At 40.8% G+C, this 18,260-nt stretch overlaps 1 long non-coding RNA gene across 1 annotated transcript in view; it reads left to right on the top strand.

Moving 5' to 3' along the window:
* LOC134358673 (uncharacterized) overlaps positions 1-11,492 on the top strand; it is a 131,003-nt gene extending 119,511 nt beyond the window's left edge. Inside the window, exon 3 of the long non-coding RNA XR_010020919.1 lies at positions 11,473-11,492. This is a non-coding gene — a long non-coding RNA (uncharacterized LOC134358673). The remainder of the gene's footprint in view (positions 1-11,472) is intronic.
* Positions 11,493-18,260: the final 6,768 nt, after the last annotated feature.

The following is an 18,260-nucleotide window of genomic DNA, read 5'->3' as shown; positions in this document are numbered from 1 at the left end:
TGTGGAACATTTGGCACAGTCGGCAGGATTTGGTGAGTGTAACAGGAGTTTAAGATGTTCAGGGGTAAGAACAAGTGAGATAACTCCTCGTGTGAGGAGTACTGAGTCCCAGGGTGGACTGACAACATTGCTGTGTTCTGCAGTCCCGCCAACCTACTGTCAGGTCAGACAAGTCAGACTCCCACAGGAAGATGATCAGACACCACTTTGTGTCTGTGTTTAACAGGCTAATCATATCCAGCAGTTAATGAATACAATTAAGAAAGGTAGGGACCAGTTCCATAGCTATTGCACACTGGGAGGTGGGGGAAGCTGGTGGCTCTTTGGGGCACTAGGAGGTTGGTGGACTACCATAGTACACTGGGTGGCAACTAATGTGCTTATAGTACTGGAATGTGTAGTTTTGCATTTTATATGTAGTTAGTGGGGCATTCAAGGGTCAAATTATTATGGTATTGCATCTTTCAAAGGGTGAAATGTAATGTGAGAGGTTAGCTTGCCTGCTAGTCGATAGCCTCTTCTGCCATTCCAGTCATTAATTGGGACAGTTTGAAGGTTGTGTCATCTCTCTGCCATTGGCTGGCTTTCATGCCACGGCACCAGCTTCTGGATTCAGGCACCCCAGGGTATAATAATAGAGTGTGCAGAATGCTCTGTCTCTTTTTTGCTAGCAGCTCCCTTCGGACTGGGTGGTGATCATGCCTGAAGAACCATTGGGAAAATGTGCTGTAGATATGAAGCCCTGGGCTCACATTTGGATAAGTGCCTGTTTGTGAATGTTTACTGTTGTAGTTGCGTAACTTAGGACTTAACAAAGTACTTGTTCAAGTCAGAAGTATTAGCAAATGTTTGCAACACACACTAAAAATGCTGATGAATGCAGCAGGCTAGGCAGCATCTATAGGAAGAGGTACAGTCAACATTTCGGGCCGAGACCCTTCGTCAGGACTAACTGAAAGAAGAGATAGTAAGAGATTTGAAAGTGGGAGGGGGAGGGGAGATCTAAAATGATAGGAGAAGACAGGAGGGGGAGGGACAAAGATAATAGCTGGACAGTTAATTGGCAAAAGGGATACGAGGCTGGAAAAGGGAAAGGATCATGGGATGGGAGGCCTAGGGAGAAAGAAAGGAGGAGGGCTGCCCAAAGGAAAGGCAAGGAGTTATAGTGAGAGGGACAGAGGGAGAAAAGAGAGAGAGAGAGAGAGAAAAGAAGAATAAATAAATAAATAAGGGATGGGGTACGAAGGGGAGGTGGGGCATTAACTGAAGTTAGAGAAGTCAATGTTCATGCCATCAGGTTGGAGGCTACCCAGACGGAATATAAAGAGTTGTTCCTCCAACCTGAGTGTGGCTTCATCTTGACAGTAGAGAAGGCTGTGGATAGACATATCAGAATGGGAATGGGATGTGGAATTAAAATGTATGGCCACTGGGAAATCCTGCTTTCTCTGGTGGACAGAGCATAGGCGTTCAACGTAACGGTCTCCCAGCCTCTCGCCAATATATAGAAGGCCGCATCGGTAGCACCGGACGCAGTATATCACCCCAGCCAACTCACAGGTGAAGTGTCGCCTCACCTGGAAGGACTGTCTGGGGCCCTGAATGGTGGTGAGGGAGGAAGTGTAAGGGCATGTGTAGCACTTGTTCCGCTTACAAGGATAAGTGCCGGAAGGGAGATCGGTGGGAACGGATGGGGGGGTGCGGAATGAATGGACAAGGGAATCGTGTAGGGAGCGATCCCTGTGGAAAGCAGAAATGGGGGAGAGAAAGATGTGCTTAGTGGTGAGATCCCGTTTAGTGTTTAGTGTTGTGGTTTTGGAACATGGGATTGGGGCTTAAGTAAGTATTTCTTTGACCTGAGTGCTTGGTTGAGTGTTATACTGTTTGTAAATAACTAGTAAATGTGCTTACTCACGACCAGTGTCTTCTGCCCCATTTCTGTAATCCACTAAATTGCTTCCGCAAAACAAATAGCCCGGCAAACATTCCCCTTCCAAATATTTATCTAATTCACTTCCTTCAACAACTCTTTCAACTTCTGAGGTGTTGGAAAAATCAAAGAAAAGTTTACTGTGTAAAAACATTTATCCTCCTATTACCTCTAGGCACTTTTTTACCTTATGTCTGTTGACTCCTCCTCCACAGGAATCAGCATGTCCTCAGCAACATTGAATGTTTTGGATCATTCGTCTGATTTTTTTTTCTTTGAGTGGTGGGTTCCACCCGCACCAAGAAAGAGATACTTCCAGATAACAGAGCAGTTCATTTATTTTCAGTGATACATGTCCAAATCCAAACATTCTTAGAACACATTTAAAATTCACAGTGGATTTCTATCTTATAAAAAAACTTCTAATTAGAAACAATTTCTAAAACACAAAGCCTTTCCAAAACGCAGGTATAGTTCCTATAGCTAAAAAGACATACCAAACAATTCCTTGCAGAAATCAAAGGCAGAAGAAAAGATTGTAATTTACTTCATATTTTTGTCATGCTTTTTGATGTTTCTAAACCTTTCTCAAAAAGCCTGAACTGCTCTCTATATTTAAGCTGTTTCTCTGTCACTAGGGTGACTACACGTGATATTCTTTCAGATACCTTTTAACACAACTGGTCTAAATGATTCCGAAGGCAGAGTTCCCAGGTATCCACAATTAATAAACACAAGAAATTCTGCAGATGCTGGAAATCCAAAACAACACACACAAAATGGTGGAGGAACTCAGCAGCATCAATCCAAATGATTCGGCCCGAGTCAGTAGCAAGTGCGTTCACCAGCAACTTTGATGTGTGTTGCTTGAATTTCCAGCATCTGCAGAATTCCTGTTGTTTGCAGTAGCAAGTCTGGTTGATGAGGCAGAGTGCAGCAGAGATCACAGAGGAGGAGCAGCAGATCATAAACACGAGAAATTCTACAGATACTGGAAATCCAAAGCAACACACACATTGCTGAAATTTATGCGTTGCTTTGGATTTTCAGCATCAGTAGAACTTTGCGTGCTTATAGTTTGTTGCTCCACTGTGAAACCTCTTTGAGCGATGCCTACCCTGAAGAAGTTTAAATCTTCTCTTCAAATGTACTCAGCAAAGACCTGGCTATCACCTCCCCTGGGTCCCCTCCTCCTTCATTTTCTCCTACGGTCCACTCTTCTGTCCTATCAGATTTCTTTCTTGCTAGCCCTATACTTTTCCTACCCACCTGGTTTCACCCGTGACCCTCTAGCTATCCTCTCCACACCTTTTTCATTCTGGCATCTTCTCCCTTCCTTTCCAGTCCTCATACTTCAACTGTTTATTCATTTCCATAGATGCTGCCTGACCTGCCGAGTTCCTCCAGCATTGTGTGTGTGATCCACATTTAAGGCTTAAAAGCTGACTCTTTGAGTACATAAGTCTTCCAACTATTAACACATCAGCCACTTGATATGCTAAGTGAGAACATCAATCTTGTTTTCAAACTTTCTTGAACTAAATAACTTAGCTGGTGTTATCTAGTTTGAAACAAGCCCAATTAACAAAATCCGATTGTTTTACACTTTCTTGAGCAATAAGCCCAGGTACTGTGGACCAGCTGTTTGCACTCTAGATAGTGCTTGTTTTGCAAAGCTGTCTTTTGAACTTCAAACCAATTATTGCTTACCAGTTTCACTAAGAACTGAAGACTGGCTCCCGTTTATGACCAGATGCTAAACAAAGAATATTAGTTGAAAGTTCAACTTATTGAAAAACAACACTTTGATCTGCAGATGTGTCAGCTGCTAGTAGTTAGAAAGATAAGCTCGGCAAAAAAGAGAAGGCCTCCGTGGCCCAGGTCAATGAATATCCATCACAAAACCATTTGTGTAATCAAGATCATAAAAGATGTTGCCTGTTGTTGTGGGTTGAAATACAGTGAAGCTATAATGGTAGGATGTTCCCAACTATGGAATAAAGACACTTTGTCAAAGGGTCTGTGTTCCACATGCACAGTTTTTCTGACCTGTGGGAAACCCAGATCATGGGTGGTTTAGGAATGAGAAAAGTTTGGGTTGGGTGTGCCTGATAATGTTCAGTTAAAATGTAACGGTGACCATAATATTTGATGTAGACAATAGACAATAGATGCACGAGTAAGCCATTCGGCCCTTTGAACCAGCACCGCCATTCACTGTGATCATGGCTGATTATCCACAATCTGTATCCCATTCCTGCCTTCGCCCCATATATCTTGACTCCACTATCTTTAAGAGGTCTATCTAACTCCTTCTTGAAAGCATCCAGAGAATTGGCCTCCACTGCCTTCTGAGGCAGAGCATTCCACAGATCCACAACTCTCTGGGTGAAAAAGTTTTTCCTCAACTCCGTTCTAAATGGCCTACCCCTTATTCTTAAACTGTGGCCTCCAGTTCTGGGCTCCCCCAACATGAGGAACATGTTTCCTGCCTCTAACATGTCCAATCCCTTAATAATCTTATATGTTTCAATCAGATCCCCTCTCATCCTTCTAAATTCCAGTGTATACAAGCCCAGTCGCTCAAATCTTTCAACATATGACAGTCCTGCCACCCCGGAAATTAACCTCATGAACCTACGCTGCACTCCCTCAACAGCAAGAATATCCTTCCTCAAATTTGGAGACCAAAACTGTACACAATACTCCAGGTGTGGTCTCACCAGGGCCCTGTACAACTGCAGAAGGATCTCTTTGCTCCTTTACTCAACTCCCCTTGTTATGAAGGCCAACATGCCATTAGCTTTCTTCACTGCCTGCTGTACCTGCATGCTTACTTTCAATGACTGATAAAACAAGGACACCTAGATCTCATTGTACTTCCCCTTTTCCTAACTTGACATCATTCAGATAGTTATCTGCCTTCCTGTTCTTGCCACCAAAGTGGATAACCTCACATTTATCCACATTACGTTGCACCTGCCATGCATCTGCCCATTCACCCAGCCTGTCCAAGTCACCCTGCATTCTTATAACATCCTCCTCACATTTCACACTGTCACCCAGCTTTGTGTCATCTGCAAATTTGCTAATGTTACTTTTAACCCCTTCATTTAAATCATTAATGTATATTGTAAATAGCTGCGGTCCCAGCACCGAGCCTTGCGGTAACCCACTAGTCACTGCCTACCATTCTGAAAGGGACCCGTTAATCCCTACTCTTTGTTTCCTGTCTGCCAACCAATTTTCTATCCCGTCAGTACCCTACCCCCGATACCATGTGCTCCAATTTTGCTCACTAATCTCCTATGTGGGCCCTTATCACAGGCTTTCTGAAAGTTCAGGTACACTACATCCACTGGCTCTCCCTTGTCCATTTTCATAGTTACATCCTCAAGAAATTCCAGAAGATTAGTCAAGCATGATTTCCCCTTCATACACCCATGCTGACTCGGACTGGTCCTGTTTCTGCTATCCAAATGTGCCACTATTTCATCTTTTATAATTGACTCCAGCATCTTCCCCACCACTGATGTCAGGCTAACTGGTCTATAATTCCCTGTTTTCTCTCTCCCTCCTTTCTTAAAAAGTGGGATAATGTTAGCTACCCTCCAATCCACAGGAACTGATCCTGAATCTATAGGACATTGGAAAATGATTACCAATGCACCCACGATTTCTATAGCACCCTCCTTAATACCCTGGGATGCAGACCATCAGGCCCTGGGGATTTATCAGCCTTCAGTCCCATCAGTCTATCCAACACCATTTTCTGCCTAATGTGAATTTCCTTCAGTTCCCCTGTTACCCTAGGTCCTCTGGCCACTATTACATCTGGGAGATTGTTTGTGTCTTCCCTAGTGAAGACAGATCCAAAGTACCTGTTTAACTCATCTGCCATTTCTTTGTTCCCCATAATAAATTCACCCATTTCTGTCTTCAAGGGCCCAACTTTGGTCTTAACTAATGTTTTCCTCTTCACATACCTAAAGAAGCTTTTACTATCCTCCTTTATATTCTTGGCTAGTTTACCTTCGTACCTTATCTTTTCTCCCCATATTGCCTTTTTAGTTATCTTCTGTTGCTCTTTAAAAGTTTCCCAGTCCTCTGGCTTCCCACTCATCTTTGCTATGTTATACTTCTCTTTTATTTTTATACTGTCCTTGACTTCCCTTGTCAGCCACAGTCGCCCCTTACTCCCCTTAGAATCTTTCTTCCTCTTTGGAATGAACTGATCCTGCACCTTCTGTATTATTCCCAGAAATACCTGCCATTGTTGTTCCACTGTCATCCCTGCTAGGGTATCTTTCCAGTCAACTTTGGCCAACTCCTCCCTCATGGCTCCATAGTCCCCTTTGCTCAACTGTAATACTGACACTTCCGTTTTTCCCTACTCCCTCTCAAATTGTAGATTAAAACTTATCATATTATGGTCATTACCTCTAAATGGCTCCTTTACCTTGAGTTCCCTTATCAAATCTGGTTCATTACACAACACTAGATCCAGAATTTCCTTCTTCCTGGTAGGGTCCAGTACAAGCTGCTCTAAGAATCTATCTCAGAGGCACTCCACAAACTCCCTTTCTTGGGGTCCAGTACCAACCTGATTTTCCCAGTCTACTTGCAAGTAGAACACTACTTCTGAAGGTTCCTGAGGGATGGGACAGAGTGATTAGATGTGTGTGAGATAGATACTGGTAATTTTGTGAGCCTGAAAAGTGTACAAGTTATGAAATGACACTGAGCATCATTGGGTCATTGCAATTGAAGATAGAAAGAAAATTATCTTGGAATTTATCTGATTCCACCCCAATATCCTGGCAGAAATTCACTTACAGAGCAGAACCAGCTTCAATGATTGAAGTAGCCCTAGAATATCCATAAGACTATAAGACCATAAGATATAGGAGCAGAATTAGGTAATTTGGCCCATCAAGTATGTTCTGAAATTTCATCATGGCTGATCCGTTTCCTTCTCAGACCCAATACCCTACCTTCTCTCCATAACCCTTTATGCCCTAAGTAATCAAGAATCTATCAAGCTCTGCCTAATGACTTGGCCTCTACAGCCGCCTATAGCAATGAATTCCATAGATCCACCACCCTCTGGCTAAAGAAATTCCTCCTCATCACGATTCTAAATGGATGTCCCTTTATTCTAAGGCTATTCCTTCTGGTCTTTTACTCCCCCACCATGGGATACATCCTTTCCACAACCACTCTATCGAGGCCTTTCAACATTTGATAGGTTTCAATGAGATCCCCCCTCGTTCTTCTGAATTCCAGTGACAACAGGCCCAGAGCCATCAAACAATCCCAGAATCACTTTTGTGAACCCCCTTTGAACTCTCTCCAATGCCAGCACATTTGTTCTTAGAAGTGGGGTCCAAAACTACTCACGATATTTCAAGTGAGGCCTCACTGGTGCTTAAATAAGGCCTCAACAGTACATCCTTGCTTTATCCAGTTTGGATCATATGGCTTCTCTTCTTAAATACATCATTGTTTCATTAGATGTCAGGCGATGTGCGCATGCACGTACATGCTGATTTTTTTCCCCACAAATTGGTTTTGTCTGTGTATTTATCATATTATTCCTGCTTTTACTATATGTTAGTGTTATTTATTTTTGGTTTTATGTGTTATTTGATATAATTTGTTATGTTATTTTTTGGGTCTGGGAACGCTCAAAAATTTTTCCCATATAAATTAATGGTAATTGCTTCTTTGCTTCACGCCATTTCGGCACGAAAGGTTTCACAGGAATGCTTTATCTTAGCGAGGGAAATACGGCACAAACCAAATTAGCCCAATATATGGGATGTCCCAGCAAATACGGGACAGTTGGCAACCCTATGTTCAAGTTCAACAGTGCGTGACAGGGAATGAAGAAAGGTGCAGCTGACTCATATCGTTTCCTCGCGGCCCGGTAGCACATGCTCTGCAGCCCGGTACCAGTCTGCGGCCCGGTGGTTGGGGACCGCTGGGCTATGCAAATAGGCTATCCTGCCAAATTGTGTCTTTGCGTTTGGTATATGCTGTGAGAACCCAATCAATGTGATGCACTGCTGTGCAAACTTTGAAGCTCTTAACTCATTGTTCTCTTAGAGAGAGTTCTTTTATTTTAAATGAAGCTTGTTTTTTCCTACTTTTGTTGGCTTTGTTTAATTAGGCCAGGGTTTTTTTCTGTTAAAGTTTAATTCACTCAAAACAAACTTTTCTTCATTGTTCATGATGAGCTTTGTTATATGCAGCATTTCCAGCTGGTAGTACAAACATTCTTTACTCTGGAGACAGAAGATCCAGATGATATCCAAGAGATTCTTCAAAGCTGAATATGCTTCTTCCGTAGATTGCTTCTCTTATTAGTATACCATTAGCACCTCTGTGTTCATAGCCTTATTTGTTTATCAGACTAAAGCAATGTAACACATGAACCTATTAGAAGATGAGTTTAAGAAATAAAGCACTTCTCCAAAACAAGGACAAGGGTTAAATTTTTATGTGGCATCATTTTTGGATAGTTGTTGCAACAGCTGCATAGTTAGTTGAGCAATAACCTCATTAATTATGGAAAATTTGCCTTTTCTGCATTGAATGAATATGGTAAATAAGCACATAATGAATATACTATTAATTAAAATAATAATTAAAATAACTGCATCAATAATTAAAACTTCTAAAAATGCAAATAAATTATATTCAGAAATATACAGCAAAAGTAAAAGCATTATATTCTTTTTTTCTATTTATCCATTGGCATTGGCAAAGCACAGCCAGAAATCTGAAAGTCAGGTAGTTGGCTTAAAACAACTAAACTATTGTCTCTTTCAAAAAATTGGCAAACAAATTAGTTCCTCTGAAACCAGACATTCTCCTGTAAGTCTCCTGATAAGTTTAAAACTATTGCTTAGGCAAGACACTTCAATTAAATTCTTATAAAAGGAACAGGCATAATGTTTGATGCAAAGCACTGGGTGTAAATGATATTAAATATGTAGGAAATGTAAATAAATAATAAACTACTTGAATCCACTTTTTTATTATTAGTTTTGGTGCATGAAATTTTGTCAGCAGTTTCAGATTGATTCAGGAATTAGTTTGCTGTTCACACCTTACAGCTGAAATGAAGTTGGTTTGAGATGAATTGATATTGTTCCATAATGCTTCTGCTGGAATCCAAGGGGATTTTAAACATCATGGCCAGGAAAGGCAGACATTATCTGGGAAACAAGCATATGTGATCAAAGATCAGCAGGCTGGCTTTTTAAATCTAGCATACAATAGGTCAGATAAATATCTTCCATCTATAATGGCAGTCTTATTTCTGTCCAGGGATTTAGCAGTATTGTTATTTTGGCAAGAATATCAAATAGTTCTTTCACTGTTTTTGAATTCACCTAAACTAGTAATTAACAACATTATAACAATTTGAGATGGAGGCATTGACTGCCATAAATTTAACAGCATATTTAGAACATACTGTGTATTAAAAATATAACATTTTTATATGCATGTGAGCTTAAATACTGGAGTAATCACAAGGGGGAAAAAACTCACATTTACGGAACACAAGATCTTTCCAACCCATCAAGCTCTGGAACAGACTCTGCACTCTCTGTATAAATGAATATTAAATAAATATTAATATACTATATTTTAGAGAACAATGCCACAACATTTTGAAAAGAAAGAACATTTAAAGTCAATTAATGAAAATGATATAAGACCATAGAGTATAGGAGCAGAATTAGGCCATTTGGCCCATTGAGTCTGCTAGGCCATTTTATCATGGCTGATGCAATTTTCCTCTCAGTGTCAATCACCTGCCCTCCCCCCCCCATTCCCTTCATGCCCTGACAGTGATGACAGATAACCATCTCTCCATTTATTTATACGTTATTATAGTGACAGAAGTGAAATCTTTTTAACAAAACATCAATGCTGCAAACGAAAACTGTGGGTGCCATTCAAAATATCTAAATAATCCTATTCTTTGTTCATAACACCAGATGAATTGTTTGCACTACTTCCTGACTTCACTACATTTTAATAGATTACAATTGTGTTTACAAAAGCGGTAATCTACAAACTATTAAGGGCATAGATGGAAGTTGGTTAGAATCAAATATGCTCTGCTTAATGTTTGCAACCTTATTTTCCCAACTACACCTTTCCCCATATGTTAGGAGGGTTTAGGCTAAGACCTAAGACTGAATTAGACTGAAATGGCTGAATTAGGCCATTTTGCCCGTTGAGTCTGTTCCACCATTCAATCATGTTTAATCCTTTTTTTTCCCTCCTCAGCCCCATTCCCCGGCCTTCTCCCCATAGCCATGTCCAACCAAGAACCTATTAATTTCTGCCCTAAATACATCAGATGACCTGGAGTCAACAGCTGCTTGTGGTAGTAAATTCCACAAATTCACCTCCATCTAGCTAAAGAAATATCTCTGTATCTCTGTTTTAAATGGTCGTCCCTCTATCCTGAGGTTGTGCCCTCTTGTCCTAGACTTCCACACCATGGGAAATATCCTTTCCACATCTACTCTATCTATGCCTTTCAACATTCAAAAGGTTTCAATGAAATCCCCCCTCATCCCTCTAAGTTCCAGTGCGTACAGACCCAGAGCCATCAAACATTCTTTGTATGATAACCCTTTCATTTCTGGAATTATCCTTGTGAACCTCCTCTGAACCCTCTCCAAGGCCAGCACATCTTTTACTAGATGAGGAGCCCAAAACTGTTCACAATACTCAAGGTGAGGCCTCAGCAGTGCCTTATAAAGCCTCATAATCAGTACCCTGCTTTTGTATTCTAGACCTCTTGAAATAAATGCTAACATTGCATTTGCCTTCCTCATCACCGACTCAGCCTGCAAGTTAAACTTTAGGGTGTTCTGCACAAGGAGTCCCAAGTCCCTTTACATCTCAGATTTTTGGATACTTTTGGATATTCTCAGCATAGATGGCTAAAATGAACAGAGCGATGATGGACGAAAGAGTACTATGTATTGGGTAATTTCCATTTCAAAAATTGATAACCAATAACCAATTTGAAATTATATTTTGCTGCAGTACAGTTGTAAGGGGTCTAGGTTTATAGAATATATACTATCACAGGATATGTAATACTACATCAATCAACACAGGTGTCCGAATGTTATAAATGATCTACTTTTATTAACTGTTTTCTTTCAGCAAAATAAACCGACAGCTGATGATCTATAGTATTTCTGAGTTATGAGGCTTCATTCAAGCAGCTGAAGATATATTATAACCACAAGGTTAATCCAATTCTGAAAAAGGGAACTGTATGTCCTTAGAACTAGTAAAGCTTTCTTGGAAGTCATTTTGACTCTTTTTGTGGAAATATGCTAATGCTTTCCACATGTGTTGATCTTATATTTCTATGGTTTATTAATACTTCTGTTTACCATTTATGGTGGTAAGTGGGCACAGACATGGGAAATTTCTTGCTATATCTCCAAGAATACCACAAATACAAAAGGAATTTAAAACAATCTTGTATCTTCTGGCAGGAACACCGATTTCTCAAATTCCTGGTAATTTCTTCCCACCTGCTCTATTTTTCCATTACCCTTTCTGGCCCCCCTCTAACCCCTTCTCTTCTCCTACCCTGCCTATTTCTTCCCTTTACCACCCTCTCCATTCCCTTTCTCCCATAGTCTACTCTTCTCTCCTATGAGATTCCTTCTTCAGCCCTTTACCTTTTCCACCTCTCACCTCCCAGCTTTTCCAGTTCATTCACCCCAACTCCCATCCACCACCTACCTACCTTCCCTCTGAATTGGCTTAATCTACACTTGCCAGCTTGTATTCCTTCCCTTCCTCCACCTTTGTATTCTGGCTTCTTCCCCTTTCCTTTTCAGTCCTGATGAAGGAACCCATCCTGGAACGTTGACTGCTTATTCCTCTCCATGACCTGCCCGACCTGCCAAGTTCAATCAGAATCTGGTATGTGTTATTCTTGTATTTCTCTGTAGCATATCATTACGTGTTAAAATTAAATGAGTGACTGATATACTTCCACAAGAAAATCTTGGGAAGAACTCATTCCACTGTGCTGTGTTCACTGTTCATATTTCCCCCTGTTTTGGCTAAAACGACAAAAAAATTAAACCTACTGGACTACATAATTTTATTCTAAAGAAAAGTGGTACAAGTTCACAATGATAAATTGTAGGAATAGTTTAATTTCTTTCTCCGGAACGGTCAATTAATTTTGGCAATGACATACACGTCCAAGAAAAATGAATAATAAAAACACTATGGCAAAAATACTTGATAATTGGATGATTATACAGGACAGTTCGTTTTATGCTTTAATAGTTGGAATACTGATGATCTCATGCTTTGATTTCCAGTTTGATAAATGCTACATTTTTAAGGGATGTGAGGTGTACTGAACAGGATTAAAAGTGTTGGGCTAATGAGCAGATTTGTTAAATAATTTTGCACCATGAAGTTCTCTCTTGAGTTTGACATGCCTTCTTCATAGTTTGATAAGATCAAGCCTGTGCAAACTAGTTAAGTTGAGAATTCAGAAATTAAATACCTCATCAAAGACAAATAGAGATTTCGATTTGTGGTTGTAATTTGCATCGACCGGGATGTAAGCAGGAAAGAATCATATTTTATACCATGATTTTAAATTCCCATTGAGGAATATCATTAATGCAGCAATTGTAGAATTGTTTATATTGCCGACAATGATTTCTAAATTTAGTTGGAAATAAAAACTTATAAAAAATAATGCAAATGATGAAAATTCTGTCTAAAAACCAGTCCCTTTACTAACCTTGAGGTATATTCATTACTAGTCTCAATACTAATGTGTTTTCAGACATTTTTAATCTCTCCCTCTCCCAGTATAGAGTGCCCTCCTGCTTCAAAACATCTACCATTGTCCCTGTTCCTAAAAAGACCAAGGTAACATGTCTGAATGACTGATGTCCTGTCGCTCTCACCTCAATAATAAGCAAATGCTTTGAGAGGCTGGTCAAGGACTACACCTGCAGCTTGCTACCACTCACACTGGACCTCTACAATTCGCCTACTGACACAACCGATCAACAGATAATGCAATAGCCACAGCTCTACATACCGTCCTTAGACATCTGGAGAAGAGGGATGCTTATGTAAAAATGCTGTTCTTGGAATACAGTTCAACATTCAACACCATAATTCCCTCCAGGCTTGACAAGAAAGTCAGCGACCTCAGCCTTCAGCCTACCTTGTGCAGCTGGATCCTGGACTTCCTGTCAGATCGTCAGCAGGTGGTAAGAGTGGGCTCCCTCACCTCTGCCCCTCTGACCCTCAATACAGGAGCCCCCTCCCCCAGGTCTGTGTACTAAGCCCCTCTTTTACTCTCTGTATACCCGTGACTGTGTTGCCACACACAGCTCCAATCTGCTAATTAAATTTGATTGGCCTTATCTCAAACAATAACGAGGCAGCCTACAGAGAAGAAGTCATCACCCTGACATAGTGGTGTCAAGAAAACAACCTCTCCCTCAACACTGCAGAAACAAAGGAGGTAGTTGTGAACTACAGGAAGAACGGAGACAGGTTCATCCCTATTGACATCAATGGAGCTGCGGTTGAGAGGGTGAACAGCTTTAAGTTCCTTGGTATACACATCAATGAAGATCTCACTTGGTCTGTACATACCAGCTGTGTGGTGAAAAAAGCACAACAGTACCTCTTTAACCTCAGATGTTTGAAGAAGTTTAGCATGAGTCCCCAAATCCTAAGGACTTTCTACAGGGGCACAATTGAGAGCATCCTGACTGGCTGTATCACTGCCTGGTATGGAAACTGTATTTCCCTCAATCGCAGGTCTCTGCAGAGAGTGGTGTGGACAGCCGAGCACATCTGTGGATATGAACTTCCAACTATTCGGGACATTTACAAAGACAGTTGTGTAAAGACAGTTCCCAAGGAATCATTAGGGACCCGAGTCACCCTAACGTCAAACTGTTCCAGCTGCTACCATCTGGGAAATGGTACCAAAGTATAAAAGCCAGGACCAATAGGCTCCAGGACAGCTTCTTCCACCAGGCCAACAGACTGATTAATTCTAAAACAACTGTATTTCTAAGCTATATTGACTGTCCTGTTGTATATCTTACTGTACAGACTATTTATTACAAATTGCTATAACTTGCACACTGCACGTTCAGACGGAGACGTAATGTAGCGTTTCCGGAATATGACATCATTATTTATGATACACTGTGAATGGGTGCCAGGGTCCTCTTGTTTCTTTTTGGAACGGATTTCATAAAATTAAATACGCTCAGTGCCCCATGCACAGTGTCACTTGTTTATGTGGATGAATTTAAAACTGCAATATTTGCAAGGTTGAAGACATCAATTTACAACAGTTAAGGCAAACTGTGAATGAGCTTTCAGAAACAGGCTTATCAACAACACTGTAAGGAGCAATCTAATACACGAGGAGGGCCGGAATTCGATGTGGAAGCCCTTTGAACAATGAAAAGGGGCAAATCATTTTGGGGGAGAAGAGAGGGCCACATAAATGGCGTGGTGTTATGTTTGTATTTTCCTTTAAAAATGTTTACACTACTAAATGTATCAACTATGACATTTTATTTCTTTGTAATTTTTTCTTATTATTATGAATAAAGTCAACTTTGGGGGAAAATCGGATCTGAAATTCATTGAAGGACTCTCAAATCTGCATCAGTAATCAAAAGTAATATGGAGTTTGTTTATCTGTAATTGTTACATCTCCAACACAATTCTGTTTTGTTATTTGTTTATCTCTTACTGACCAGTACCTCATTACATTTACTCACTTTTGATAAATTCATCCTACAATAAACTGTGTTTAGAAAATTTAACCATCGTCTTTTGGGGGAGGGGAGTTTCAGATTTATACTGACTTCTATGCAGGATGTTCTTTCTTTGTATTTAGCTCCAGACCACAATAATTCTGTAAGCAGTCAAACTCAGTTGGTTATCTGGCAGTTATGGGGACTGTAGTTGTCTCTCCCATGGAGCTAGGACTATCCTCATGGTACATCTCCTCAGCAGACATAAGGACAAAATGCTGTAGGTGTATGCCAGTCTGAGTTTCTATAGCAATAATGTACATGAGATGTTTCCATTATAACGTGCTCTACTACAATGCTCTTAAACTGACCTCTTGCTCACTGATAGAGACTGGAGTCCCTGTTCAGTACAAAATCTAATCCAAGCTGGACTGGACATCTTTATTTTCTGATCCACTAGCAAAAGCTTCAAGGCAGTGTACACCTATAAGTTCCTGGCTTCTATCTAATAGCCCAAAAGTTTTCATACTTGGATCATAGAAGTTTACATCTGACTCTTCTGCAGCAATTTAATATGTGATGTCCCTTGTTTTCCATCCCCATCTAGTTTCCTATAGACCAGTGTTTCATCGTTTGCAGACTTTTCCTCTAGTTTCCTCTCTAAACAAGACATGGTGAGCACCTCTGATCTGGTGGAGTCAGGGTGAGTGACTACATTTTTAGTAAAACAGGACATCTCTTCAAGTAATGGAAATTTTAGGTCTACAGTTTCAACCATTGAATAAAAACTATGGTAAAGGGTATATTTTCATATGAAGAGTGTGCAGAATGCCTTACTTATAGGAATGAAAGTGAGTCCTACCTATAGGTAATTAACTAGACTAATTCTCTTGAGGAAAAGAAACATGTTGTTGCATAGAGACCAGCAAATTTGTAAAGAGGGCAGAATTTTTATAACTGATCCACTGTTTGACCAGCATTTGCCATAATCGTGTGTAACAGACTTCCTTCTGTCCTTCTGACTGTCCATGCTGTCATGACTTGGATCTGAATGTAAGCCTTTAAGACTTTAGTGGGAGGTCAAGAGCTTTATAGTTAATTTGGGAATGGGATACTCATTCTGTATGGTGAATTAATCCTATGGTTTCCTCAAAGCCTCTTTACAGTCACTATCTCCAAGGCCATGTCTCCCAAGAGACCAGGCAGTGAGCTGGAGTGTTCTTTAAATCTTCAAGCATGGTGAGTTTTCAGTGCCACTCATCAAAGTGCTCTCTGTGACTAGCTCTGTCAAGGCACTTGCTTGGAGAAGCAAAGCTGGCTAAGAGTGGTAACTATTGCATTATAGATTTCAGTGTTCTGGAGACAGTACTCAGTGTGGAATTTAACTGGACATCCATGCACTTGGTAGGAACGCTAGCATCCCAGATGAATGTACTCTGTTTGCTATTGAGAAGACTAAGAAGAGTGGCTTCTGAAGGCAAACACAGGTTATTGGACATAGTGTGCAAAATAAGGTCTTTTTTTGTGGCCCTGGTATCATTCTGGTGAATCGGTATTCTATGTCTCCAATGTCATACTACGTTTCCTGAGCCGCAGTGTCCAGATCTGAATGATGGACTGTTCACATGATGTACATAAGGCTCTGATGACTGGTCCGGCGAGTGTCCTTGGGGACAGAGCCAAAATTCTACTTGCCTTTTTAATTATATTCCATTATGTGCAAGAGATTTTAGTGATTGCTGCTTCTGGCCTTTTGTCAGGAAGAAATTATTTCTGATTTTTCTTTCTTAGGTTCAAGATAGATGAGCTCACGCTTTAGGACAATATACTCCACCATCACTACTTTAGCCACCCAGTGGTGTAGTGGCATCCACACTGGACACAGAGGTGAGTGTCCCGGGATCAGATCCAGCCAGCTGCACGCTGGGTTCAGCGTCAAGCTAGCAAATCGGCTTCATAAAAATGCTAGAGAAATGGCAAAGTTGCGGCCTGATCTGCCACAAAGTGTGGAAAAGAAGAAGAACAACAACAACATCGCCACTTTAGAGTACCCAATGAAATGCTGAGGTTTCAGTACAGAATCCTGAAGAACACCACACATCACATCTGTCAATCAGAACACAATGCTCAATTTCTGTCTCTGTATTCAAACATATAACCTGTTTTGCCTGCATAATTGAATTGAATTGAATTGAATGATCTTTATTGTCATTGTACATAGGTACAATGAAACTCTGTTTGGCTTCCTCTCAGGCAATTAAATAAAGCGGTAGATAAAAACAAGACAAGAACAAAACAGGAAGAGGGCACAGAATTCAATGCAACAAACATGGTCCATGTGGACTCAATGGGTCAAGGGCCTGATTCCAAGCTGTACTACTTGGAAACTTCCATAATTCCATTTTTACTTATGACATAGCAGGAGGCCATTCAGCCCTTCAAGTCAGTGCCAATTCAGAGAGCAATTCCCTTCCCCAGCTGGAAACAGGTTAAAATTTAGGAGAAGTCTGGATAAGTACATGGATGGGAGGAGTTTGTAGAGTTATGGTCAAGGTGCAGGTTGATAGGACTCGGCAGAATAATAGTTTGGCACGGACTAGCATTTCTGTGCTGTAGTCCTCCATGACTTGATATACAAGCTATTTTGGGCAACATCTTTTACAGGGCAGAGAGAAAAATATGAAAGCCGTTTTCCTCATAGATCGCTTCTGTGCTGTTCTGCATATACATCATGTCTCCCTTTTCAATTCTATACAAACCTACTTAACAATCATACTGTAATAAAAATTATTTTTGAAGGAGTACTTTTGAACAGGCATTAGTCCTTTTTCTGTCACTTTAACCGGTTTAAATGAGGCTGTAAATACTCTCAATGGTTCAAAGCAGAAGTAGCAACAGATACCTCCCACTTAGCAAAATAGGAACAGCTCACATTCAACCAACGAGCAATCAGCATGCAATTATGAAGAGGAGAAAGAGTGCGCAGTAAAAAAAAATGAGATTCCAGAGAAATGTGACTCCATATCAGCAGTATCACCAGGATACAACACAATGCAGGTGGCCTGTCTACTACAGATGACAGAACCACTTCATCCTGTGGAAGAATGTGTACAATTCAGCATGAAATTGTGCAATCTTTGAAAACAAGGACTTATATCAGCCTGCTAATATTGCTGTGTATGATAACTGAGCTCAGTGCTTCTGCCACAGGCCAACCAGGCAGCACCAGAAAACTTTGCAAGAATCAGTCCTTCCACAGTTCACAGATCCCACGTCTTGAAAATGTAATGTACAATACATTAAATCAGCGGTCCCCAACCACCAGGCCGCAAAGCATGTGCTACCGGGCTGCGAGGAAACGATATGAGTCAGCTGCACCTTTCCTCATTCCCTGTCACGCCCACTGTTGAACTTGAACACAGGGTTGCCAACTGTCCCGTATTTGCCGAGACTTCCCGTATACTGGACTAAACTGGTTTGTCCCATACGGGACCGCCCTTCTCCCGTAT

The sequence above is a fragment of the Mobula hypostoma genome, chromosome 2, assembly GCF_963921235.1.
Source record: "Mobula hypostoma chromosome 2, sMobHyp1.1, whole genome shotgun sequence".
In the NCBI taxonomy this organism is placed as follows: domain Eukaryota; kingdom Metazoa; phylum Chordata; class Chondrichthyes; order Myliobatiformes; family Myliobatidae; genus Mobula; species Mobula hypostoma.
This window is presented reverse-complemented; position numbering and strand designations above follow the sequence as displayed.